Genomic DNA, 27,928 nt, shown 5'->3' on the forward strand with positions numbered 1-27,928 from the left:
TGGCCTCCACTCACTGCCGACTATGGTTCCCCATTGACTTGCATTGGGTTTAGTGTTTCGGTCGATCCCCGACTTTTAGCGATAGTCGGCCGACTGCACTCGACTCGACTCTGGACAAAGTCGGGTTTCACAAAACCCGACTCGACCTTAAAAAAATGAAAGTCGCTCAACCCTAGTTAAGAAACTTTATTTTTTGCTATTTTGACTGTCTCTTATGTATTTCCTCTACAAACCAAGGCTGCCCTCACACCAGCAGTATTTGGTTAGTATGTTATATCAGTATTTGTAAGCCAAATCCAGGAGTGGGTGATAAATGCAGAAGTGCTAAATTTGTAAATGTAATACTTTTTCTCTAATTGTTCCACTCCTGGTTTTGGCTTACAAATACTGATTCAAATTACTGACTACATAGTGCTAGTGTGCCGGCAGCCAGGTTGTTAGTGGTAAGGTTGACGTCATTGCGTCCTGTACTGTAGAGACAATGGATGTTTAATGCAAAACAGATCTATACTCATCAAGTCAGTTGTCAGAAATAATTAATTCATGATGCACATATAACAGCCTCATAAATTCACTATTTCAGACACATGTCCAGGTGAGCATAGATATGCCCTGTATGACCGCCATCGGCCCTTCTCTTTGTGTGAAATAGATTACGTACACAGAAGAGTAAATGGAGGTTATAAAAGGCAGTTCTCTACTCACCAGGTCAGGTGTCCTAACTAATGAGTTTTTGGACACCTGACCTGTTGAGTATAGTTCTGCATTGTATTGCCGCCATTTTCTCTTCAGTCTGCAACACTAGTCACAGACTAAGCTGAAGGAAGAGATTATGGAGAAAATACAAGTATACACTTTTTTGCCCACCTCATATCTCTATACTAAAGACACACAAAACTGCAGTGTTGTACTTGCTAACTACTGGAGCTATGATGTGGGCAAAAAATAAAGTGTGCGGGGCAGTTTTTTATTTGGCGCACGGTGTGTGTTGCCGGTGGCGAAATACACAATTAACCAAACCTTTTTTGGGGCAAAAAACATTATTATTTATTTTGTTAACAAATAAAAAAAATTAACTGCGCCTGCTTGGGGTAGAGTGCTGTAAACGGGGGGTATGTAGCTGTGACGCTTGACTCACTGTGGACGACTCAGGGGTGGCAGGAGAAGGGGCAAGTAAATTACTGTGGTCTGGCAGATCGGAGATGGGGCTCGACGCATGAGAGGGCTGAGACACACTGGAAGAGTGAGACAAACCTCACAACCGACGCATTGGGAGATGAGGGGGGAGGAATAAGAATAGTCCGCTTTTTTTTTCTCCTTTTTTGGATCGGCGCAGCGATCTGGGGAGCCTCGGCAGGCTTATTTCTTGCGGCCTGGTCATAGTGACCAAAACTGTCACTGTCTTTATCTCGCTGCTGTTGCTGCATGGTTGCAGTAGGAGTTTGTAAGGCCATGCCAGGGTCCTGCTGCATCGTGGTGGCAGAGCAGAAGGGAATGTCAGGGTCTTGTTGCATCGTGGTGGCAGAGAAGAAGGGAATGCCAGGGTCCTGCTGCATCGTGGTGGCAGAGCGGAAGGCCATGCCAGGTTCCTGCTGCTGCATGGTGGTGTCAGTGGAGGAGGTCCAAGCAGGAGCAGCAGTTGTCATGGTGGTGGCAGTGGGCTGTCTTACAGCACTCAGTATGGTGGTGATGCTGTAGTGGTGTCCGGCAGTGCTTGGAATGGAGGTGGCCGTGCAGTGGTATGCAGCAGAGGTTGGCATTGAGGTCAATCGTGACACTGTAGGCACACGTGGATATGCCACCACTGTCTGCTGAAAATACCGACTCTGCTGCATAGCCTGCATGTAAGCAGCATTGCAGGCCTCCATGACACTAAGCTGGAGATCAGGAGTAAGGTGTTCCGACATGCCCTGCTCAATTTAGTTAAAAAAATTATGTGCTGGTCTCTGGAGGTCGGCTTTTACTTGGTCAAGGCTTTTGGTGACCTCCTGGATACGTGTATTCATGTGCCTAAGTGAAATATCCATTCGGTCACCCAAAGCCTTGAGTCCTTCGTGAAAAACCGAGCTCAAGTGCAAAAACTCGGGCATGAGGGACCTGTCCGATGCCCTCTGCCACTGCCGGGAGGAGCCCGAAAAAAAAGGGGCAGAGGCAGAGGACTAGGAAAGGGGAACACCTGATGGATCAGCTTCCTGGTCTCCAGTTAGTATGGCAGGCCCACTTGCTGCAGTGCTGCAGGATGGCTGGGATGGGTCCATGGCTGTCTGATGAAGGACCGCTCCAGAACCTGGGTCAACAGTGCTGCTCCATGTGCTGTGAAAAAAGGAAAAAAAAAATAATACCAAAAACTTAAACGCCAACTCCTGTTGAATAGAAACATACAGATTATGACAAAACAACACAACCTAATGCACAGGAAAAATACTTATGTTCTCTGGGCAAGGACCGGTCTGATAAATGCCAGAATGTGGTGGTATTTATACTTTCTGATCCTTGCTCCAGAACCACTGGGAACACGGTTCTCTTGACGCAGGTCCTTCTTGAAGTGGTCCTTCATCGAACGCCAATGTGTTTTGACTTTGAGCACTGGTGGAAAAAAAAAAATAATGGTTAGACAATGGACTTTTGGCCGTGCTCACACAACTGTGTGTGATGAGAGAAACTCCTGAGTGTTTCTGTCATCACATACAGTTGTGTGAGCACGGCCAAGGTCTCTGCTGCTTCACACTGCGTTGCAATACTTACAAAATGCATTTTGGGCCTGAGTCAGGGCATTGTCCCAGCCATCCCACATCGCTTTGGCCACCTCATTCCATAGCCGCCGGATCGTCACATTGTCCGAGTGCTGTGGAACCCGGGTGTCCCACAATGGGACTCGCTCATGGACCAGGGAGATGAGGATATCGTTGTCAATGAGGTCCTCATCCCGTTCTGGAATCTAAAAAATAAATGAAGATATTAATGTTGGATACATTAACATAAGGAAAAGAAAGAAAACAGAGGCTGAGAAATGGCATGAATAATGAAAGTCAAGGTAAAAAAGGAGTCCAGAAGAAAAATGTAAAGAAATAGGAAAGTAAAGAAAGGAAGATTCAAGAATAAAAGTGAGGATATAGTAAACAGTCAGCCAGGTATACTTACACGCTGCCGCCTTGCCACCCGACCTTGACCCGCTGCTCCTACTCACCTTCTGCCGCAGTGGAAGAAGTGCTCTAAAAAAAGGAAAAAATAATTGTCACATGTGTAGATATGACAGTAAATACTTACCAATCTGAGGAGTTGAGTACTCACTTCACTGACATGTTCGGCTTGAGAAGGCCCATGACGTTGCTCCTCATCAGAAGAAGATGACATTCTGATGCATGCATGCAGAAAGAAATGGCAGAAATTAGGACATGTAGAGACGTAGAGAAAATAGAAAATAAAGGCATTGGCTAGGATATACTCACATTGTTCAGAGTCTTGTTTACTCCAAGGTGCTTCTGTCTGTCTGCTCTGCTTCTCTGAGTTGTGACCTGCAAATGTCCACTCCCTCCCTTTATCACCTTGCATGTTGGGTGTGGCTAATTAGTGTCTAGACATGTTTTTCTCTGGTGCAATGCATGCGTTCACCAGCGCAAGCAAACGCATGCGCTTACCGCCACATGCGTTCACATAGACAGCAATGCGTTTTTTTTTGCCGCATTCTGTCCACTAAAAACCGCATACGTTTCTAGGCGGCAAATTGATGCCTCTAAAACTACTACAAGTAGTGTTTACTGCACCAAACCGCAGACGACGAAATGATGCATGCGTTGTCAAAAAACGCAATCAAACGCAGACACATGTGTCCGTAATGTTAAAGATAGGAATTCACAACGCATGCGGATAATTGCGGAAGAAATGCTGCTGACACAACCGCAAATGTGAAACCAGCCTTAGTGTAGCAAGTTGTGTGCAGCAAGTTTTGCGCATGGCGAGTTTTGTGCGTGGCGAGTTTTATGTGTGGTGCGTTTTGAGTATGTGCAAGTTTTGTGTGAGGCAACTTTTGCATGTGTTGCAACTTTTGTGCACGTGGCAATTTTTCTGCGTGTGCAAGTTTTGCGTGTGGTGAGTTTTCCATGAGGTGAGTTTTGCACGTGTGGCGCGTTTTGCGTGAGTCTAGTTTTGCATGTGGGGAGTTTTGCATGTGGCGAATTTTGCGCGTTGTGAGTTTTGAGTGGCGACTTTTGTGTTTCGACTTTTATGTGGCGAGGTTGGTGTATGTATGGTGAAATGTGTGCTGAGGGTGGTATATGTGTTCAAGCACGTGGTAGTGTGTGGCGCATTTTGTGTGTGTTCATATCCCTGTGTGTGGTAAGTATCCCATGTTGGGGCCCCACCTTAGCAACTGTACAGTATATACTCTTTGGCGCCATCGCTCTCATTCTTTGAGTCCCCCTTGTTCACATCTGGCAGCTGTCAATTTGCCTCCAACACTTTTCCTTTCACTTTTTCCCTATTTTGTAGATAGGGCAAAATTGTTTGATGAATTGGAACGTGCGGGGTTAAAATTTCGCCTCACAACATAGCCTATGACGCTCTCGGGGTCCAGTTGTGTGACTGTGCAAAATTTTGTGGCTGTATCTGCGACGGTGCAGATGCCAATCCCGGACGGACACACACACACACACACACACACACACACACACACAGCTATATATATGTGTGTGTGTATAGTGTATATATATATATATATATATATATATATATATATATATATATATATATATATATATATATATATATATATATATATATATATATACACACACAGTGGGTAGTATTCAGATCCCTTTAAATTTTTAACTATTTGTTTCATTGCAGCCATTTGGTAAGTTTAAAAAGTTAATTTTTTTCTCATTATTGTACACTCTGCACCCCATCTGGACTAGAAGAAAACAGAAATGTAGAAATTTTTGCATATTTATTAAAAAAGAAAAACTTAAATATCATATTGTCATAAGTATTTAGATTCTTTGCTCAGACACTCATATTTAAGTCATATGCTGTCCATTTCCTTGAGATCTGTTGTGGATTCTGTTTGTGGGCTCCCTCTGGTGGTTACTGCTGGTACTGGGTGACTTTGGTGGGTTGCGGCCTTTGGTTTCCACCTGTCCATCAGTGGCTGGGTGTTTCCTATTTTACCTGGCCTTTCTGTCATTCCCTTGCCGGCTATCAATGTATTCAGATGTGCTCTGTTTGGTTCCTGCCTACCTGCTCCCAGATCTTTCAGGATAAGCTAAGTGCTGATTTTCAGTTGTTTGGTTTTTTGTCCAGCTTGCTTATTATGTCTCTATGCTAGCTGGTAGCTCTAGTGGACTGAGGTTCTCCCCATGTGCCATGAGTTGGCACATGGGTTCTTGTAATCTCAGGATGGTTTTTTTGATTAGGGTTTTTTTGCTGACCGCTCAGTCCCCTTTTGTATCGTTCTGCTTTCTAGTTTACAGCGGGCCTCAATTTGCTAAAACTATATATATCATCTCTATGTGTGTGCCTTCCTCTCATTTCACCGTCAATACATGTGGGGGGCAACTATATCTTTTGGGGTTCATTCCTCTGGAGGCAAGTGAGGTCTTTATTTTCTCTGCAGTGCTAGTTAGCTCTTAGGCTGGTGCGTGGCGTCTAGAACCAACGTAGGCACGCTCCCTGGCTATCTCTAGTTGCGTTTGTCAGGCGTAGGGCAGCGGTCAGCCCAGGTTCCATCACCCTAGAGCTCGTCCGTAATATATTTGTACTTTGCTTGTCCTGTGCTATCCCTAGCCATTGGGATTCATGACAGAGATCCTCCTTGAGATAGTTCTACTCCTTCATTGGAGTCCTGCTGTGTTTAATTAAACTGATAGGACTTGATTTGGAAAGGCACACTCCTGTCTATATAGGACCTTACAGCTCACAGTGCATGTCAGACCAAATGAGAATCATGAGGTCAAAGGAACTGGCCAAGAAGCTCAGAGACAGATGTGGCAAGTCACAAATCTGGCCAAGGTTACAAATGAATTTCTGCAGTACTCAAGGTTCTTAAGAGCACAGTGGTCTCCATAATCCTTAAATGGAAAAAGTTTGGGACCACCAGAAGTCTTCCTAGACCTGGCCGTCCAGCAAAACTGAGCAATTGTGGGAGAACAGCCTTGGTGAGAAAGGTAAAGAAGAACCCCAAGATCATTGTGGCTGAGTTCCAGAGATGCAGTAGAGAGATGGGAGAAAGTTCCACAAAGTCAACTATCACTGCAGCCCTCCACCACTCGGGTCTTTATGGCAGAGTGGCCCAACGGAAGCCTCTTCTCAGTGCAAGACATATGGAAGCCTGTGTAGAGTTTGCTAAAAAACACATGAATGATTCCCAGACTATGAGAAATAAGATTCTCTGGTCTGATGAGATGAAGATAGACCTTTTTGGTGATAATTCTAAGTGCTATATTTGAAGAAAACCAGGCACTGCTCATCACCTTGTGGTGGCAGCATCATGCATCATGCTATCAGGATGTTTTTCAGCTGCAGGGACATAACGACTGGTTGCCATTGAAGGTAACATGAATGCGGCCAAGTACAGAGATATCCTGGATGAAAACCTTTTCCAGAGTGCTGTGGACCTCAGACATGGCCGAAGGTTCACCTTCCAACAGTACCATGACCCTAAGCACACAGCTAAAATAACAAAAGCAGTGGCTTCAGAACAACTCTGTGACCATTCTTAACTGGCCCAGCCAGAGCCCTGACCTAAACCCAATTGAGCATCTCTGGAGAGACCTGAAAATGGCTGTCCACCAACATTCACCATCCAACCTGATGGAACTGGAGAAGATCTGCAAGGAAGAATGGCAGAGGATCCCAAAATCCATGTGTGAAAATCTTGTTGCATCATTCCCAAGAAGACTCATGGCTGTACTAGCTCAAAAGGGTGCTTCTACTCAATACTGAGCAAAGGGTCTGAACACTTATGACTATGTGATATTTCACTTTTTCTTTTTTTAATAAATTTGCAAAAATTTCTATATTTCTGTTTTTTTCAGGGAAGATGGTGTGCAGAGTATACATTAATTAGCAAAAAATGAACTTTTTTGAATTTACCAAATGGCTGCAATGAAACAGAGAGAAAAATTTAAAGGGGTATGAATACTTTCTGTACCCATTGTATATATACACATATCTATACAGAGTTGAAACTAAACCTTTACCATTTTAGGTCAATTTGAATTACCATAAGTATTAATATTTGTCAAATGCCAGAATAAAGAAAGAGAGGACGTTTTAAGTCTTTATTACTATGCCTTTAAACAATTTTGGACTGCCCATATGATGATGTCATGTGTTTGGAAGCTTCGGACAGTTTTTATGGCAACATCTGAGTTAATTACTGACACGCCTGTGGATTTATTTTAATGCACAATTGAAACACACTGCTTCTTTGTTTAGCATGGGAAAGTCTAAAGCATTCAGTCACGATATCAGGAAGGGAATTGTAGACTTGCACAACTGTGGCTCATCCTTGGATACAATTTCAAGATACCTGAAGGTGTCTTGTTCATCTGTACAAACAATTATACTCAAGTACAAACAAGATGGGAATGTCCAGCCATCATACAGCTCAGGAAATAGATGGGTTCTGTATCCCAGAGATGAATATGCTTTGGTCCGACATGTGCATATCAACCCAAGGACAAAAGCAAAAGACCTTGTGAAGATGATGGCAGAAGCTGGTAAGATTGTGTCAATATCCACAGTGAAACGAGTACTGTATCAACACACACTAAAAGGCCACTCTGCCAGGAAGAAGCCATTACTCCAAAGAAAGATAAAATAAGCTAGATTAATTGTTGCAAATGCACACAGGAACAAATACCTTAATTATTGGAGACATGTCCTGTGGTCTGATGAAACTAAAATGAACTTTTTGGGCATAATGACAATCTTTACATTTGGAGGAGAAAGGGAGAAGCTTGGAAGCCTAAGAACACCATCCCAACTGTAAAACACGGGGGTGGCAGCATCATGCTGGGGGATTGTTTTGCTGCAGTAGGGACTTGTGCACTTCACAAAATAGATGGCATCATGAGTAAAGATTATGTGGCAATACTGAAAAAACATCTCAATACATCAGCCAGGAATTTAAAGCTTGGGCAGAAATGGATGTTCCAAATGGACAATGAGCCGAAGCATACTGCCAAAATGGTAAGAAAGTTGCTTAAGGATAACAAAGTCAATGTTTTTGAGTGGCCATCATAAAGCTGTGATCCCAATCCTATTGAAAATTTATGGTCAAAGCTGAAAAGATAAGAGCAAGTAAGGCAACCTACAAATCTGGATCAGTTACACCAGTTTTGTCAGGAGATATGGGCCCAAACTATTGTGAGAAGCTTGTGGAAGGATAGCCCAAATGTTTGACACAAGTCATTCAGTTTAAGGGCAATGGTACCAAATACTAATGAAATGTGTGTCAACTTTTGACTTTGCAGTAAGTAATAAAAATGCCTTAAAAGATTCTCTCTCTCCTTCTTCTGTCATGTTGCAAATATTAATAATTATAGTAATCCTAGTTGACCTCAAAAGGGAAAAGTTTATTTTGATTTCATGTCAAATATTGAGAAAAAACATGCATATGTGTCTTTTTTATATAGTGTATGTAAGCTTCTAGTTTCAACTGTATGTGTTACTAAATTTGACTTGATTTGCTTAAGCTGGTTTAGTTTACAAGGAGATGAAGCGCTTAGGTTTTCAGAGTAAAGGAATTCTCCATTTTTGTGACATGATTCAGCAGAAAGTACATTCCTACTGATATACTGCCTTTTTTGCAATTTTCCAAGACAAACACAAAAGTAATATGCGGAACAAAAAGTAGATGCTTGCAGTTTTATGACAGAAACACTGACAAAAATAATTTCTAATGTGTCCTACCTATATAGTGTAATTGGCTACCTACATGTACGCTGAAGCCACAAGATTTACACTTTACTGCTTACTTGAAAATATTATTATGCCTAAGGAGTTTTTATACAGCCTTAAAATAATGTTAAGGAATAAAATACAGGAAACATCTGTACAACTGTGTGCAGTGATTTATTTTATTTTTCAGATATGCATTTATTTGTTCTATCTCGTCAATTCTGCTGACTATGTATGATGCATTCATTGTTTATATTGTTCTCTTAGTCTTAGTTTTCTATGAGATTATTTTTATATTAATATTGTTATTAAATGAGAAATGTACATCTTGACATAAAATTAATTGAAAAACTATAAAAAAAACTATTTGAAGTTCGATTAAACATCTTTGTTAATTTTGCTAAGTTGACTTTAAAACTATTTAATAGTCTGGTTATTTAATGTGTCAGATTTTTTTCATTTTCAATTGAAATAATAAAGCCAATTTTTTTCTTTAAAAAGGATATACACCATCATGGTAACCAAATGGTCCATGAAGCATCATTTGTGTCAATCATGTGATGGATCCATCCTTGAATTCCATTTTTTTGTACCTAAAAAAAAAATTCTAGATAGAATAGAATTCTAGATGCAAATTTATTTACATACCCTAAGTCAGGTAAAGAAAATATTTCATGAATGGTGATTTTTTTTTTTTGGAATTCATATAGTTGTTCTACTGTATAGTCTACTGTATATTGTCTATATTGTAATTTAAGAAATTGATTGAATTTCAAAAACATATATATCCCTAAATAATAATTCTTAGTATATGCAATATTTGACCGATTTGAGCAGCAATCTGTACTCCTGTTTAACCTAGTGGATTTTCAAACCTTTTTGGGAGTTAAAAAGTTCTATATTATATACCGTATATAAAACTTACTATTGAATTGCTAAGGCTAGGCTTAAAAGCTGATACTGGCTATGCAGCAGCAAGTCTCAGACAATTGGTGAAGGGTAGAAACAGTTGCATATGATTTTAAAAAAATCAACAGAGTCCTTGAGCTAAAACAACCTAAATTAATGAGAATCCACTAATGATATACAAAAAAAATCATATTAATATTAACAGTTAAAATGTTAAAGTGAGATTAAGGCGCGTAAAGGGCAATTCGGGGCATGGAAGACCAATAAGAATAATATAAAGTTGCCGTCATGGGTGTGTCAGAGGCTGAAGACCGTTGGAACCACAAGAGAGTAAAGACTGGACCAATAATGGTATGCACACCCATAGAATTTACAAAAAATATATCAAACTTTAATTGCACCTCAAAAAAGACAAAAAAGACATTTGGTCCTGTATTCAGGCCTTGTTTAAGTGGTTTTATTATGTGTTTGTCTTTTTTGAGGTGCAATTAACCCCTTAAGCCCCGAGGGTGGTTTGCACGTTAATGACCGGGCCAATTTTTACAATTCTGACCACTGTCCCTTTATGAGGTTATAACTCTGGAACGCTTCAACGGATCTTGGCGATTGTGACACTATTTTCTTGGGAGATATTGTACTTCATGATAATGATAAAACTTATTCGATACAACTTGCGTTTATTTGTGAAAAAAATGTAAATTTGGCGAAAATTTTGAAAATTTCTCAATTTTCCAACTTTGAATTTTTATGCCCTTAAATCACAGAGATATGTCACACAAAATACTTAATAAGTAACATTTCCCACATGTCTACTTTACATCAGCACAATTTTGGAACCAAAATTTTTTTTTTGTTAGGGAGTTATAAGGGTTAAAAGAAATTTCTCATTTTTACAACACCATTTTTTTTAGGGACCACATCTCATTTGAAGTCATTTTGAGGGGTCTATATGATAGAAAATACCCAATTGTGACACCATTCTAAAAACTGCACCCCTCAAGGTGCTCAAAACCACATTCAAGAAGTTTATTAACCCTTCAGGTGTTTCACAGGAATTTTTGGAATGTTTAAATAAAAATGAACATTTAACTTTTTTTCACACACAATTTATTTCAGCACCAATTTGTCTTATTTTACCAAGGGTAACAGGAGAAAATGGACCCCAAAAGTTGTTGGACAATTTATCCTGAGTACGCTGATACCCCATATGTGGGGGTAAACCACTGTTTGGGCGCATGGCAGAGCTCGGAAGGGAAGGAGCGCCATTTGACTTTTCAATGCAAAATTGACTGTAATTGAGATGGGACGCCATGTTGCGTTTGGAGAGCCCCTGATGTGCCTAAACATTGAAACCCCCCAAAAGTGACACCAATTTGGAAAGTAGACCCCTTAAGGAACTTATCTAGATGTGTGGTGAGCACTTTGACCCAACAAGTGCTTCACAGAAGTTTATAATGCAGAGCCGTAAAAATAAAAAATCATATTTTTTCACAAAAATGATATTTTTGCCCCCAATTTTTTATTTTCCCAAGGGTAAAAGAAGAAATTGGACCCCAAAAGTTGTTGTGCAATTTGTCCTGAGCACGCTGATACCCCATATGTGGGGGTAAACCACTGTTTGGGCGCATGGCAGAGCTTGGAAGGGAAGGAGTGCTGTTTGACTTTTCAATGCAAAATTGACTGGAATTGAAATGGGACACCATGTCGCGTTTGGAGAGCCCCTGATGTGCCTAAACATTAAACCCTCCCACAAGTGACACCATTTTGGAAAGTAGACCCACTAAAGAACTTATCTAGATGTGTTTTGAGAGCTTTGAACCCCCAAGTGTTTCACCTCAGTTTATAACGCAGAGCGGTGAAAATAATTATTTTTTTTTTCACAAAAATTATTTTTTAGCCCCCAGTTTTGTATTTTCACAAGGGTAACAGGATAAATTGGACCCCCATAGTTGTTGTCCAATTTGTCCTGAGTACGCTGATACCCCATATGTGGGGGGAACCACTGTTTGGGCACATGGCAGAGCTTGGAAGGGAAGGAGCGCCATTTGGAACGCAGACTTAGATGGATTGGTCTTCAGGCGTCATATTGCATTTGCAGAGCCCCTGATGTACCCAAACAGTATAAACCCCCCACAAGTGACCCCATATTGGAAAATAGACCTCCCAAGGAACTAATCTAGATGTGTTGTGAGTACTTTGAACCCCCAAGTGTTTCACTACAGTTTGCAACGCAGAGCTGTGAAAATAAAAAATCTTTTTTTCCCACAAAAATTATTTTTAGCCCCCAAATTTTTATTTTCCCAAGGATAACAAGAGAACTTGGACCCCAAAAGTTGTTGTCCAATTTGTCCCGAGTATGCCGATACCCCATATCTTGGGGTAAACCCCCTGTTTGGGTGCACGGGAGAGCTCGGAAGGGAAGGAGCACTGTTTTACTTTTTCAACGCAGAATTGGCTGGAATTGAGATCGGACACCATGTCGCATTTGGAGAGCCCCTGATGTGCCTGAACAGTGGAAACTCCCCAATTCTACCTGAAACCCTAATCCAAACACACCCCTAACCCTAATCCCAATGGTAACCCTAACCACACCCCTAACCCTGACACACCCCTAAATCTATTCCCAACCCTAATCCCAACCGTAAATGTAATCCAAACCCTAACCCTAACTTTAGCCCCAACCCTAACTTAAGCCCCTAACCCTAACTTTAGCTCCAACCCTAGCCCCAACCCTAGCCCTAGCCCTAACCCTAGCCCTAACCCTAGCCCTAACGGGAAAATGGAAATAAATACATTTTTTTTATTTTATTTTTCCCTAACTAAGGGGGTGATGAAGGGGGGTTTGATTTACTTTTATAGCGTTTTTTATATCGGATTTTTATGATTGGCAGCTGTCACACACTAAAAGATGCTTTTTATAGCAAAAACGTTTTTGCGTCTCCACATTTTGAGAGCTATAATTTTTCCATATTTTGGTCCACAGAGTTATGTGAGGTCTTTTTTTTTGTGGGACGAGTTGATGTTTTTATTGGTAACATTTTTGGACACGTGACAGTTTTTGATCGCTTTTTATTCCGATTTTTGTGAGGCAGAATGACCAAAAACCAGCTATTCATGAATTTCTTTTGGGGGAGGCGTTTATACCGTTCCACGTTTGGTAAAATTGATAAAGCAGTTTTATTCTTCGGGTCAGTACGATTACAGCGATACCTCATTTATATCATTTTTTTATGTTTTGGCGCTTTTATACGATAAAAGCTATTTTATAGAAAAAATAATTATTTTGGCATCGCTTTATTCTGAGGACTATAACTTTTTTATTTTTTTGCTTATGATGCTGTATGGTAGCTCATTTTTTGCGGGACAAGATGCCGTTTTCACCGGTACCATGGTTATTTATATCTATCTTTTTGATCGCGTGTTATTCCACTTTTTGTTCGGCGGTATGATAATAAAGCGTTGTTTTTTGGATCGTTTTTTCTTTTTTCACTGAAGGGGTTAACTAGTGGGACAGTTTTATAGGTTGGGTCATTACGGACGCGGCGATACTAAATATGTGTACTTTTATTGTTTTTTTTTAATTTAGATAAATAAATGTATTTATGGGAATAATAATTTTTTTTTTCTTTATTTAGGAATTTTTTTTTATTATTTTTTTTTTACACATGTGAAATTTTTTTTTTTTTTACTTCGTCCCAGGGGGGACATCACAGATCACTGATCTGACAGTTTGCACAGCACTCTGTCAGATCGGCGATCTGACTTACATCGCTGCAGGCTTACCAGCGCCTGCTCTGGACCCGGAAGCAGTCCCTGCAGGACCCGGATGCAGCCCCGTGGCCATTTTGGATCTGGGGCCTGCAGGGACAAGACGCCCGGTACAAGGTGAGTACATCGCCTTGTACCGATCGTCTCAGGGAAGCACGCAGGGAGTCCCCTCCCTGTGCGATGCTTCCCTGTACCGCCAGTACACTGCGATCATGTTTGATCGCAGTGTGCCGGGGGTTAATGTCCCGGGGGCAGTCCGTGACCACTCCTGACGCATAGTGCCGGATGTCAGCTGCGATAGTCAGCTGACACCCGGCCGCGATCGGCCGCGCTCCCCCGTGAGCGCGGCCGATCGCATATGACGTACTATCCCGTCACTGGGAATTAAGTCCCAGGTCACCTTGATGGGATAGTATGTCCAATGGGATTAAGGGGTTAAAGTTTGATATATTTTTTGTAAATTCTATGGGTGTGCATACCATTACTGGTCCAGTCTTTTCTCTCTTGTGGTTCTATTATTCATTACAGACCAGGTTTTTGCACCCTGTTTTCATTACCTATACAGGGGTGTACCCCTTATATATATAATTATAGAGGCTGAAGACCGTTGCACTGCCTCTGACTGTGAAGGTCTCAGCAGTTTGCTTTACAGCCTTCTTCCTGGTCATTCTGACTCTGGGACCCAGTGGCAACCATCCCCTGGCTTTAGTTGATAAACCTGGAGCGGGATGTTTATAACTCCCAGCTTGTTGCTGGGAGTTGCTGATGATATTTCCATTTCCCTGCTGAGGCTTGGAGCTATAGCAGTCAGCTAGTTTCCTCTTTGGTGTTTGGAGGACTTCTTTGAATCTCTGAGTCTACTCAAGTTAAGTGTTCCCTTTGTTTGTGTATCCATCTGTCTTTAGTGCTAGTGGGGATTGACTAGTGTTTATCCTGTCTTTCCCTATGCAGGGCTTATTGCCAAGGTCAGGTAGGGTTTAGGTATCCTGCTCGGCGATAGGTGCGGAACCTATATAGGAACACTTAGGTCAGACAGGGTGACTTTAGATCTGCCTAGGGGTCTCCACTGCCCCCTTCCATAGTATTGGGTTTCCTTCCCCTCATCCCTTCATGTTGCACTTAGTCTTTCCCTCATTGTGCGTGACAGTTGCATTGTAATAGATTCCGTGATCAAAAGTAGTGTTACACTAATAAACGTATTATGTATGACTGTAAATTTAGCTGAAAAGTAATTTACATTACTGTGCATGTTAGCATAAATTAGTCAGTTAAACATGGTCTAGGCAAGGAAAAATTAAGTTTCTTAACCATAATAAAATCCAAGTGCTAGATCCACCATATGAACACACAAATATCTCATAGAATTTTTCCAGGACTGCAGTTATATCTTGTCTGATGAGTTATAGTCTAAATTTTCAGATAGGCACTGGCTGTGTAGAGCCTGGGGACCAGGATCCATGCCGATGAGATCACACCACTTCTGGCATTTAACACAGAACTTGCTTGTCATGGGAAAAAAACACCCTTGACATCACAGACATGGATGCAGCATGACAGAAACCATCTGTGATGCGATTCAGTGCAAGGGTCATAGTATGCATGTGCAAACAGGCGGCCATCATATTAGAACCCAAAATAACAACACCATATTGGGTACTCCCGGAGAGCAGCTATATAATAGTACAGGACAACAGAGAAAATAAGTGCAAACTTATAAGGTTTAACGGGTGACATTATAGGATATCATAAATGAAAAAGTGAACAACTTTATTGAAAAATAGAGAAAAACATATAAAAAGTGCAACACAGTTAGAGGACCCAAGGAATGGCACTTTCTACCTTTTTATTATGACTGGTCTCCTTCACTTTTGACTATTTCAACTTGTTACTGTCGCTCTTATTCATTCTCGTCTGGACTACTGCAACTCTCTTCTAATAGGTCTCCCTCTTACCAAACTTTCTCCTCTCCAATCCATCTTGAATGCTGCAGCCAGAGTCATATTTCTGTCCAGCTGCTTCACCGATGCCTCCATCTTGTGCCAGTCATTACACTGGCTACCCATTCGCTACAGGGTCCAGTATAAACTCCTCTCTCACCCACAAAGCTCTCCACAGTTCTGCACCGCCTTATATCTCCTCTCTCATCTCTATCGCCCTACATGTGCCCTCCATTCTACAAATGACCTAAGACTAACATCCCCCGTAATCCGAACCTCACACCTCCATCTCCAATACTTCTCTCATGCTGCGCCAGCTCTCTGGAATGCACTTCCCCAGACGATCAGACTGATACCTAGCCCCTACCTATTCAAGTGAGCTTTAAAAACCCATCTCTTCAAACAAGCCTACCACACCAACCACTCAGTAAACTAACTTTGCCCTGTTCCCTCCTTCCAAATATTATTCTGAATCTGCACCCTACTATTCATCTGTCTCCACACCCTCCATGCACATGATAACTGCACTTGATACTTTACTATTGCACTTAAACACACGGGCTGATGACCGGATCATGCAGCTTTATATGAAAATCCCTATCATAATTGCCAGACCTGAAATAACAAGCACTTTTCACCTATTGTGTCCCTCCATTTCCTTGTAGATTGTAAGCTTGCGAGCAGGGACCTCACTCCTAATGTCACTGTTTAAATTGTCTTAACTCGTACCGAATTTATTGTTTGTACATGTCCCCGCTTAATGGTAAAGTGCTGCGGAATATGTTGGCGCTATATAAATAAAAATTATTATTATTATTATTATTGTTTTGATTTAGATATATTTCATTTACTTACTTGTCATTCCTTTATACATGTCCATTTGCATTGCTCCATCTCTTAAGGTCTCTCTAACTGTCCTGCCCATTTTTCTTTTTGTCTGGTTCTTAACCTTGTATGGATTCCTTGTACTATACATTTTACATGTATTTATTTTTCAATAAAATTGTTTACTTTTGCATTTATGTATGGCCGTAGTCATGCTTCTCATGTTGGGGTCTTTATGATATGCCCCATGTGATCTGTACTTATCCTATGATAACACCAATGTCGACCTACATATATCACATAATAATCATAAAAAATAACTAATAGAAATGCATACTTCTAAAATGAATTATAAATATTATACATGAACTAAAAAATATAAGTATGAATACATTCAAAATACATATATATACTTATGAATTACGTGATTTACTGTATATAAGTTAATATAAATTATCCAAAATTTAGATAATATGCTTATGTACATAGAAGTAATAAGTCACAAGGTGATCCCTTATTGACACTCATTAACTGCATGCTGCAATGTGAAACTGTGATCTTCATGCTCTGCAACCATTGAAACTATAGCATAAAGAAGTATTAAAAATCATGATGAATTAATAAAGAAAAATGGTGGAAAATAGTATAACTTTTCAGTACAACACAAATAACATTTATTTGCAGAAATAATATTGCGTAGACATGACTCATACATTTACTTTTACTTGGATCTATAACTTGAAATTCTTCTTGTCCTTAAAAAAAACCTTTTTCCTTACCTATTTTGTAAGGAAATAGAAGTGTAATGCAACCAAAATAAATACAGCTTTTATATTTTGGTGCAGCTGCTTTAGTGTAGCACTTGAAAAATTTTAGTAAATTCCATGATTGTATTGAACATGTTGTCATTTTTCTTTGAAGGGCACAAGGAACACCTGCTTTTGTGTTTTTTTCATATGGCATAAAAAAGTTACAGGAACAAACTGATATCATCTAGAATCTTTCTTTAGATACACTGTGAGTACAATTCAGATAGCACCTATATTGTCAGTGTAGTCTTATTATTTACAGCATGTGTTTATTAAAAACATGTATTAATAAAACCTTGTAATTTTAAGGCTATGTTTCCATGATGAGTTTCTACCAGGTTATTACAGAAATGGAAAGCTATAGAAGTTCCGCACTGCTAGTGGTGGAGTTCAGAAATCCACGTTCACACAAATAGGTTTTTGTTTTTGTATTTTGTCAATGCGTTTTGAAGTTCATACACTTCTTCATCATGGCAAAAATGTCTTTTTGTCCTGGTGAAGAAGAGTATGAACTTCAAAACACGTTGACAAAATGCAAAAAGAAATCCTGTTTGGGCAAACCTGGATTTATCCACATCTCCCACCAGCAGCACGGAACTTCCACAGCTATCTTTTCCTGTAGTTTCTCCAGTCTTAGGGCCAGTGGACCTGCAGTTGCTGGTTTATATTCTCTTTTCAGTGTTGTTTGATCACAACCCAATCAGTTAAGAGTAGTGTTGAGCATTCCGATACCGCAAGTATCGGGTATCGGCCGATACTTGCGGTATCGGAATTCCGATACCGAGATCCGATACTTACCGCATATCGGATACCGGAATCGGAAGTTTTCAGAATTCAAACAGCACAAATTCAGCCAATGAGGAATGATTCCAAGTGTGGGCACATCCTGTTCAGCATGGTGGGCATGTAACTACTGGCAAGGCTGTGATTGGCTGCTGAAATGATGTCATGATGCACTATAAAAAACGCAGCTGCCCTTTCTTGCTCACTCTGCTGTGAATTCAGTTAGGCATAGGACGCTGTGTTCTGACTGAGGGCCAGTTAAGATAGCGATTTGCTTCTTTGTGCTTTTCCCAGGCTAATTTAGCAACCGCTGTGTGTTCACCTTGCTTTTGCCTTGCAGCGCTGTTTTCACAGCGATCTGCAAGGTCTCTGTGTGTGTGTGTGTGTGTGTGTGTGTGAGTGCAGCCCACTCTCTAGTCTGTGTGCAGCCATAGCCGGTTGTATTCAGCTCAGGGTGGTTCACTGACTCATACTGTTCTATCCATTCCATTGTCCTTTTTTGCAAATAGTGCAGCCCGCTGCACATTTTTTCCACCCGTATCCAGCTAAATTGTGGAAAAACACTACATAGGATAACGTAGAGGAGGTTTTTTGGGCCTTGCAGCGCCGTTTACGGCTGTCTGCACGGTCTCCGTGTGAGTGCAGCTCGCCCTGTAGTCTGTGTGCAGCCACAGCCGGTTGTATCCAGCTCAGGGTGCGTCACTGCCTCATACCGTAAAATACATTGTCCTTTTTTGCAAATAGTGCAGCCCGCTGCACATTTTTTCAAATACTTCCTATTAGTGGCTTTCCACCCGTATCCAGCTAAATTGTGGAAAAGCACTACATAGGATAACGTAGAGGAGGTTTTTTGGGCCTTGCAGCGCCGTTTACGGCTGTCTGCACGGTCTCCGTGTGAGTGCAGCTCGCCCTGTAGTCTGTGTGCAGCCACAGCCGGTTGTATCCAGCTCAGGGTGCGTCACTGCATCATACCGTAAAATACATTGTCCTTTTTTTGCAAATAGTGCAGCCCGCTGCACATTTTTTCAAATACTTCCTATTAGTGGCTTTCCACCCGTATCCAGCTAAATTGTGGAAAAACACTACATAGGATAACGTAGAGGAGGTTTTTTGGGCCTTGCAGCGCTGTTTACGACTGTCTGCACGGTCTCCGTGTGAGTGCAGCTCGCCCTGTAGTCATTTCAGCCCCCAAAAAATAAAAAAATAATAAAGTTCACCAAACACACCACTTTACATTTGTGTAGGCCACATTAGGTCATATTAAAGTCTAGTCCACACTTTAGAAAATTAGTGGTTCTTATACCTGTTAGGAGCTGTTCAAGAATAAGCACAATAAGCCGTTAGTACTTTTCTGCTTATCTTTATCAGTAAACCAAGATGAAGAAGGCAGGGAGTAAGGCACGTGGGCGTGGGCGCGGAGCAGGGAGAGGACGTGGGGATTCTGTGCCTGCTGCGGGCACCGGTGACTCAACATCACCCAGTTTCAGCAAGGAACAGTCCTTTATGCGCAGCTTTGTTGGAGAGCGCCGTACACCGCTGCTGCGTGAAGACCAAATTAAAGCCGTTGTCGGATGGATGGCAGCTAACGCATCGACTTCAATTAGTGCCACATCCTCTCAGGCACAGAGCACTGGAGAGCACCCATCTGTCTCTTCACCACCTGCCAAATTGCCCAGGCAGTCAGAGGGCCCAGGACAGGATCCGTCTCTACTTCTGTTCTCTGAATCTCTTGGCTTGGAAACAGGGGGCCAGCCAAGCAGCATTGGAGAAATGGAAGAAAGGCAGTGTGCAGTGATGCCCAACAGCTTTTTCTCTCTGAGTCTGAAGAGGCGGGTGGGCCAGTGCCTCCGGTCACCACACCGCAGTACGCATCGGCTGATGACACTCAGGTGCCACTTTCTGGTGCATGCTGTGCTGCTGAGACTATCCAGGAGGAGCAGTTGGTGGCAGAGGGTAGTGTAGATGATGAGGTCCTTGACCCATCATGGCGTGAGGGACAGGAAGGTGGTGGGAGCAGGTCTGAGGAAGAGATTCCCCAAACGGGCCAAAGAGGGAGAGGGAGGGGGAAGACTGCGGAATCTGTAGCCTCCACTTCGGCACCCATTAGGAGCATGCCTCTTCCAACAGCCAAAAAGGGCGCTCCCAAGACTTGCAGTGCCTGGGCCTTTTTTGACACAGTTGCAGATGACATTTGCTTTGTCAAATGCAAGGTGTGTCATCAGAAAATCAAAAGAGGGAGAAATGTCAGCAGCCTCAATACCTCAAATAGGTGGAAACATGTTCGGACCAGGCACGCGGCGGAGTTACAAAAACACACTGAAGAGCTAGGCCAACCAACAGCGTCAGCTACCACCTCTTCAGCTCGTGTTGCCTCTTCCTCCAGCTCACACACAGCTGGTTCGGCTTCCTCCCAGGATTGCCATGGAAGAACCTCTGGCACTGTTGTCCAGAGACCCACTGTAATTCCACCCGCAGCACCACGTTCCCAGTAATCCTCACACTCCCAGCCCAGTCTACAGCCATCGGTAGTACAGGCATGGGAGAAAAGGTGGCCATTCTCGTCAAACCCCCCACGAGCACAGGCTCTGACTGCAGGCATTGCCAAACTTCTGTCACTGGAAATGCTGTCATTCAGGCTGGTGGAGACTGACAGCTTCCGTGACTTGATGTCATTGGCAGTCCCACAGTACAATGTGCCCAGCCGCTTTTATTTCAGCAGGCAAGCTGTCCCTGCCCTGCACAAGCATGTGGAGGGACACATAAAACACGCGCTACTGAACGCTGTCAATAGCAAGGTCCATCTCACCACCGATGCGTGGACCAGTCACCATGGACAGGGGCGATACCTTTCCCTCACTGCCCATTGGGTTAATGTTGTTGAGCCGGGTACAGATCGTGCGAGAGGCACAGGACGTGTCCTGCCCACTTCAAAGATTGCAGGAATCCAGTCTGTACGCATTGACTCCTCCTCATACACAAGTTCCTCAGAAACATCGCTGCAGGAGCAGTCACAGTCCACCTCCACATGGACCCGTGAACGTTTACCTGTTACGACTGACATGAGCACAGCCGTGGCCAAACATCAACAGGCCGTCTTGAAATTAATTTCTTTGGGGAATCGAAGCCACACAGCGCAGGAGCTCTGGAATGCCATCAAGCAGGAGAGCGATGTGTGGTTTGTGCCAGCGAATCTCCAGCCAGGCATGGTAGTGTGTGACAATGGCCGAAATCTGGTGGCAGCTCTGGGCCTCGGCAACCTCACTCACATCCCATGTCTGGCACATGTGCTCAACTTGGTCGTGCAGAGTTTTTTGAGGGACTATCCGGATCTTGATGCACTGCTGCACAAGGTCCGCCTAGAGTGTGCTCACTTGCGGCATTCCAGCACGGCAAGATCGCGCATTGCAGCTCTGCAGCGCCGATTCCGCCTTCCAGAACAACGCATCATATGTGGCCTACCTACCAGGTGGAATTCCACGTTACATATGTTGGAGCGGTTGTGTGAGCAGCAGCAAGCAGTAATGGAGTACCAGCTGCATCAGGCGCAAAGAAGTCGCACTCCGCGCCGTTCAGACTTCACAACCACAGAGTGGGCCACTATGAAGGACGTCTGCCAGGTTTTGCGTACCTTCGATTATTCCACGCGGATGGCGAGTACAGATGATGCACTAGTCAGCATGACTGTCCCCCTTATCTGCCAGCTTCAGCAAACACTGCAAGCGCTAAGGGATGATGTTGTGGAAGAGGAGGAGGATGACGACTCACCATTTCCATCAGCTTCTGGACAGTCAGCGCCACGTGGTTCCTCACAAATGCATAGGCAGGGGACACTTTGTGAGGAGGATGAGGAGGAGTCAATGGAGGAGGAAGACATCCATCCAGAGGAGGGAGTTACACAATTGTCCAGTAGTCAGTGTGTACAGCGAGGGTGGGGTGATGAAGAGCAGGCAGAGCTCACGCCTCAAGCAGGGGACAGCGTTTCTTGGCCAGTTGGCAGTCTGCAGCACATGGTTGATTACATGCTGCAGTGCCTGAGAAATGACCGGCGCATCGCCCACATTCTCAACATGGCTGATTATTGGGTGTACACCCTCCTCGATCCTCGCTACCGGGACAACGTACAAAGCCTCATCACACCGTTGAACCGGGATCGTAAAATGTGGGAGTACCAAGACACACTGGTGAATTCCATCATCTTCTCCAGTCCAACTGAGAGAAGTGCTGCTAGTGCTTTACAAAGCAGCTCAGTGCGTCCTGGCAGTGGAGGAGGCTCTGCACAAAGAGGGAGCAGAAGCAGTGCCTCTGCCCAAGGCAAGACCAGTATGGCCCAACTGTGGCACAGTTTTGTGTGCCCGCCACAAATGTCTACACCATCACAGGCGGCTCCAGTCAGCAGGAGGCAACGGTTGCCCTCTTACTGAACTCCCAGACGGCTCTTCCCCTTTCAGGTTTTGGGTCTCTAAGCTGGATACATGGCCAGAGCTAAGCCAGTATGCATTGGAGGTGCTGGCTTGCCCTGCGGCTAGTGTATTATCAGAATGCGTCTTTAGTGCTGCAGGTGGTGTACTAACAGACCGTTGCATGCGACTATCCTCCGATAACGTTGACCGGCTTACTTTCCTGAAAATGAACCAGGCCTGGATCTCGCAGGAATTTGCCACTCCTCTTCCTGATTAAATAATTGGGTGACTGTCTACAGTATCCAGGTCTCCTGTTGTGTTCATCTTTCTACCACCTGAACTGTAATTCCTGGGCTCCAACACCGCCAGTTGAGGCTCAGAAGTGCCGTCTGCACAGTCAAAACATACGACCCAGTGTTATTGGGTGTCAGTAACGTCAGCTGATCCCCAGCTGTGTAGCCGGCAATGTGTCCTGCGACCGCCACGCTGACACAACAACTGAAATTTCAGGGAACCTGTCCCCCCCCAGGCGTTTGTTACTGGAAGAGCCACCTTGTGCAGCAGTAATGCTGCACAAGGAAAAGGTAGCTATTTTTGTTTAGCTCCTTGCACACGCAGAACTTAACACTTATAAAATGTGTCCACTGATACCGTAAAACCGTCCCGGAGGTGGGACTTTCCTTCATAATGTGACGCAACACAGCCATCACTCCTACTCCTTGGCGCCGTGCGCCGGATCTTCAGCGTTGTTTGATTCTGTCCCGGAGCCTGCGCTGTTATCCCTTGGCCAGGCACACTTAGCGCTGCCCGTCTTCTGACATCATTTGGTGTCAGGCTGACTGCGCCTGTGCGGCCGCGCTGGCCGAGATCCCGCCTCGCTGTGTCTTCTGATTTAATCACACTGAAGGGCCTGGGATCCATGGGCATGTGCAGTGCATATCTTCACCTCAGCCTCTCACTCATCTCCCTCTGCCTTCTTCAGACTGTGCACCGTCAGCTGATCCCTAATAGCATGCCACGGCCATGACGCCGCACAGTCTTAAGAAGCCGTAGGGAGGGGAGTGAGAGGCGAGGATATGCACTGCGCATGCCCATGGATCCCAGGCCCGCAGTGGGATTACATTAGATGACACTGCGAGGCGGGATCTCGGGCAGCGCTGCCGCACTGGCACATCCAGCCTGACACCAAATGATGTCAGAAGACGGGCAGCGCTAAGTGAGCCTGGCAAAGGGATAACATAACAGCGCAGGCTCTGGGACAGAATCAAACAACGCTGAGGGGGTAGGAATGACGGCTGTGCTGCGTCACATTACGAAGGAAAGTCCCACCTCCGGGATGGTCTCACGGTATCAGGGGACACATTTTATAAGTGTTTAGTTCTGTGTTTGCAAGGAGCATAATGAAAACAGCCACCTTTTCCTTTTGCATCCTTTGTGCTGCACAAGCTGGCTCTTTCAGCTACAAATGCCTTTGGGGGTTAAAGGTTCCCTTTCGACTTGCTCCAATCAGGCTTTGGCCTACACTGTGTTCCTCTGCTCCTCCTGCTGTCCCTGGGCTCTAACACCGCTAGTTGGTGCCTGGAAGTGCTGTTCGCACAGTCAACAGTCGCTCCTCTGTTATTGGGGTTCAGTAACGTCAGCTGTTCCCCAGCTGTGTGTGCGGCAATACCTCCAATCTGCTCCTCCTGCTGTCCCTGGGCTCTAACACCGCTAGTTGGTGCCTGGAAGTGCTGTCTGCACAGTCAACAGTCGCTCCTCTGTTATTGGGGTTCAGTAACGTCAGCTGTTCCCCAGCTGTGTGTGCGGCAATACCTCCAATCTGCTCCTCCTGCTGTCCCTGGGCTCTAACACCACTAGTTGGTGCCTGGAAGTGCTGTCCGCACAGTCAACAGTCACTCCTCTGTTATTGGGGTTCAGTAATGTCAGCTGTTCCCCAGCTGTGTGTGCGGCAATACCTCCACGCACAGGCGCAGCCAGCCTGACACCTAAATGATGTCAGAAGACGGGCAGCGCTAAGTGCGCATGGCCAAGGGATAACATAACAGCGCAGGCTCCGGGACAGAATCAAACAACGCTGATGAGACGGCGCACGGCGCCAAGGGGGTAGGAATGACGGCTGTGCTGCATCACATTACAAAGAAAAGTCCCACCTCCGGGACGGTTTAACGGTGTGAGGGGACACATTTCATAAGTGTCTAGTTCAGCCTTAGAAAGGAGCATAATTAAAAGAGCCACCTTTTCCTTTTGCAGCATTAGTGCTGTACAAGATGGCTCTTTCAGCAACAAACGCCTTTGGTGGGGGTTAAAGGTTCACTTTCAACTTCCTCCAGTGCAGGCTTCGGCCTACACTCTGCTCCTCCTGCTGACCCTGGGCTCTAACACCACCAGTTGGTGCTCGGAAGTGCTGGCTGCACAGAGAAAAACACCCGTCAATGTGTCAGTGGGGTTCAGTAACGACAGCTGCTCCCCTGCTGTGTAGCCGGCAACGTGTCCTGCAAACGCCACGCAGACACAACAACTGAAATTGAAGGGCACCTGTCCCCCCCCCCAGGTGTTTGTATGTATAACAGCCACCTTGTACAGCAGTAATGCTACATTTGTACAAGGTGGCTCATTCAGTTATTGTCCTTGCACACGTCGAACTCAACACGTATTAAATGAGTCCCCTGAGACCATTAAACCGTCCCTGAGGTGTGACTTTCCTTTGTAATGACACGCTGCAACCCCCTTGGTAGCGCTGCCCGTCTTCTGACATCTTTGGTTGGCTGGCTGCGCCTCTGCGGCCGCCCTGGCCGACACAACGCCCCTCGGTGTCTTATTTATTTTGACTGCGAGGGTGTGATTGATGGGCATGAGCAGTGCATATCTTCGCCTGTCACTCATCTCCTTCCACCTTCTTCAGACTGTACGGCTTCATGGCCATGGCATGCGATAAGGGATCAGCTGACGCCGCACAGTCTGAAGCAGGTGTAAGGACACGAGTGAGAGGCGAACATATTGACTGCGCAAGGCCATGCATCCCAGCCCCGCAGTGTGAATTAATGAAAAGACCCTGCGGGGCTGGGATTTATGGGCATCGCGAACCGCACCGGCCGACATTAAATGATGTCAGAAGACGGGCAGCGCTAACAGCGCAGGGCCAAGGGATAACACGACAGCGCAGACTCCTGTACAGCAAAATGCGACGCTCAGGAGGCCGCGCCCAGCACCAAGGTGGTATTTTTGACAGCTGTGCTGCATCTCATTATGAAGGGAACTCCCGCCTCCAAGACAGTTTGACTGTATAAGGGGCTAAATGTTATACGTGTTTCATTCAGCGTGTGCAAGGAACAAAATTAAAAAAGCAACTTTTGACTTGTGCAGCACTACTGCTGCCCAAGGTATGGCTCTTCCAGTTTGTAACACCTGAGGGGGGGTTAAAGGTTACCTTTAAAATTGGTTCAATTAGGCTTCGGCCTACACTCTGCTCCTCCTGCAGACCCTGGGCTCTAACACCGCCAGTTGGTGCCCGGAAGTGCTGGCTGCACAGAGAAAAACACCCGCCAATGTGTCAGTGGGGTTCAGCAATGCCAGCTGTTCCCCTGCTGTGTAGCCGGCAATGTGTCCTGCAAACGCCACGCAGACACAAAGCTGCCGCCAGTGCAGGCTTTGGCCTACACTCTGCTCCCTCTGCTCCTCCTGCAGACCCTGGGCTCTAACACCGCCAGTTGGTGCCCGGAAGTGCTGGCTGCACAGAGAAAAACACTCGCCAATGTGTCAGTGGGGTTCAGCAACGCCAGCTGTTCCCCTGCTGTGTAGCCGGCATCGTGTCCTGCAAACGCGACGCAGACACAACAGACCTCCAAATGCCTCCAGTGCAGGCTTCGGCCTACACTCTGCTCCCCCTGCTGACCCTTTGCTCCAACACCACTAGTTGGGGCTCTAGGAAGACAAGCTTGAATAGGTCCCTGTCATGGATCCCAATGGCTGGGGATCGCACTGGACAAGCAAAATAACATAAATAACGGACGAGCTCTAGGGTGATGGAACCTGGGCTGACCGCTGCCCTACTCCTGACAAACACAACTAGAAATAGCCAGGGAGCGTGCCTACGTTGATTCTAGATGCCACGCGCCAGCCTAAGAGCTAACTAGCACTGCAGAGGAAATAAAGACCTAGCTTGCCTCCAGAGGAATGAACCCCAAAAGGTATAGTTGCCCCCCACATGTATTGACGGTGAAATGAGAGGAAGGCACGCACATAGAGATGAAAATAGATTTAGCAAAATGAGGCCCGCTATAACTAGAAAGCAGAATGATACAAAAGGGGTCTGAGCGGTCAGCAAAAAACCCTAATCAAAAACCATCCTGAGATTACAAGAACCCATGTGCCAACTCATGGCACATGGGGAGAACCTCAGCCCACTAGAGCTACCAGCTAGCATAGAGTCATAATTAGCAAGCTGGACAAAAAACCAAACAACTAAAAAAACAGAACTTAGCTTATCCTGAGAGATCTGGGAGCAGGTAGTCAGGAACCAAACTGAGCACATCTGAGTACATTGATAGCCGGCAAGGGAATGACAGAAAAGCCAGGTTAAATAGGAAACACCCAGCCTCTGATGGACAGGTGGAAAGCAGAGACCGCAACCCACCAAAGTCACCCAGTACCAGCCGTAACCACCAGAGGGAGCCCAAAAACAGAATCCACAACAGTACCCCCCCCTTGAGGAGGGGTCACCGAACCCTCACGAGAACCCCCAGGGCGATCAGGATGAGCTCTATGGAAGGCGCGGACCAAATCAGTCGCATGAACATCAGAGGCGACCACCCAGGAATTATCCTCCTGACCATAACCCTTCCACTTAACCAAATACTGGAGTTTACGTCTGGAAACACGAGAATCCAAGATCTTCTCAACAACATACTCCAATTCTCCCTCCACCAGCACCGGAGCAGGAGGCTCAACCGAAGGAACAACGGGCACCTCATACCTCCGCAATAACGACCGATGGAACACATTATGAATAGCAAACGATGCTGGGAGATCCAAACGAAAAGATACAGGGTTAAGAATCTCCAAGATCTTATAAGGACCGATGAACCGAGGCTTGAACTTAGGAGAAGAGACCTTCATAGGGACAAAACGAGAAGACAACCACACCAAGTCCCCAACAAGAAGTCGGGGACCCACGCGGCGACGGCGATTAGCAAACTGCTGAGTCTTCTCCTGAGACAACTTCAAATTGTCCACCACCTGATTCCAAATCTGATGTAGCCTGTCCACCACCACGTCCACTCCAGGACAATCCGAAGGCTCCACCTGACCAGAGGAAAAACGAGGATGAAACCCCGAATTACAAAAGAAAGGAGAGACCAAAGTAGCAGAACTAGCCCGATTATTAAGGGCAAATTCGGCCAGTGGCAAAAAGGCAACCCAGTCATCTTGATCAGCAGAAACAAAACACCTCAAATAAGTTTCCAAGGTCTGATTAGTTCGCTCCGTCTGGCCATTCGTCTGAGGATGGAATGCAGACGAGAAAGACAAATCAATGCCCATCTTAGCACAAAACGTCCGCCAAAATCTAGACACAAACTGAGATCCCCTGTCAGAAACG

The sequence above is a fragment of the Ranitomeya variabilis genome, chromosome 6, assembly GCF_051348905.1.
Source record: "Ranitomeya variabilis isolate aRanVar5 chromosome 6, aRanVar5.hap1, whole genome shotgun sequence".
Lineage (NCBI taxonomy): Eukaryota > Metazoa > Chordata > Amphibia > Anura > Dendrobatidae > Ranitomeya > Ranitomeya variabilis.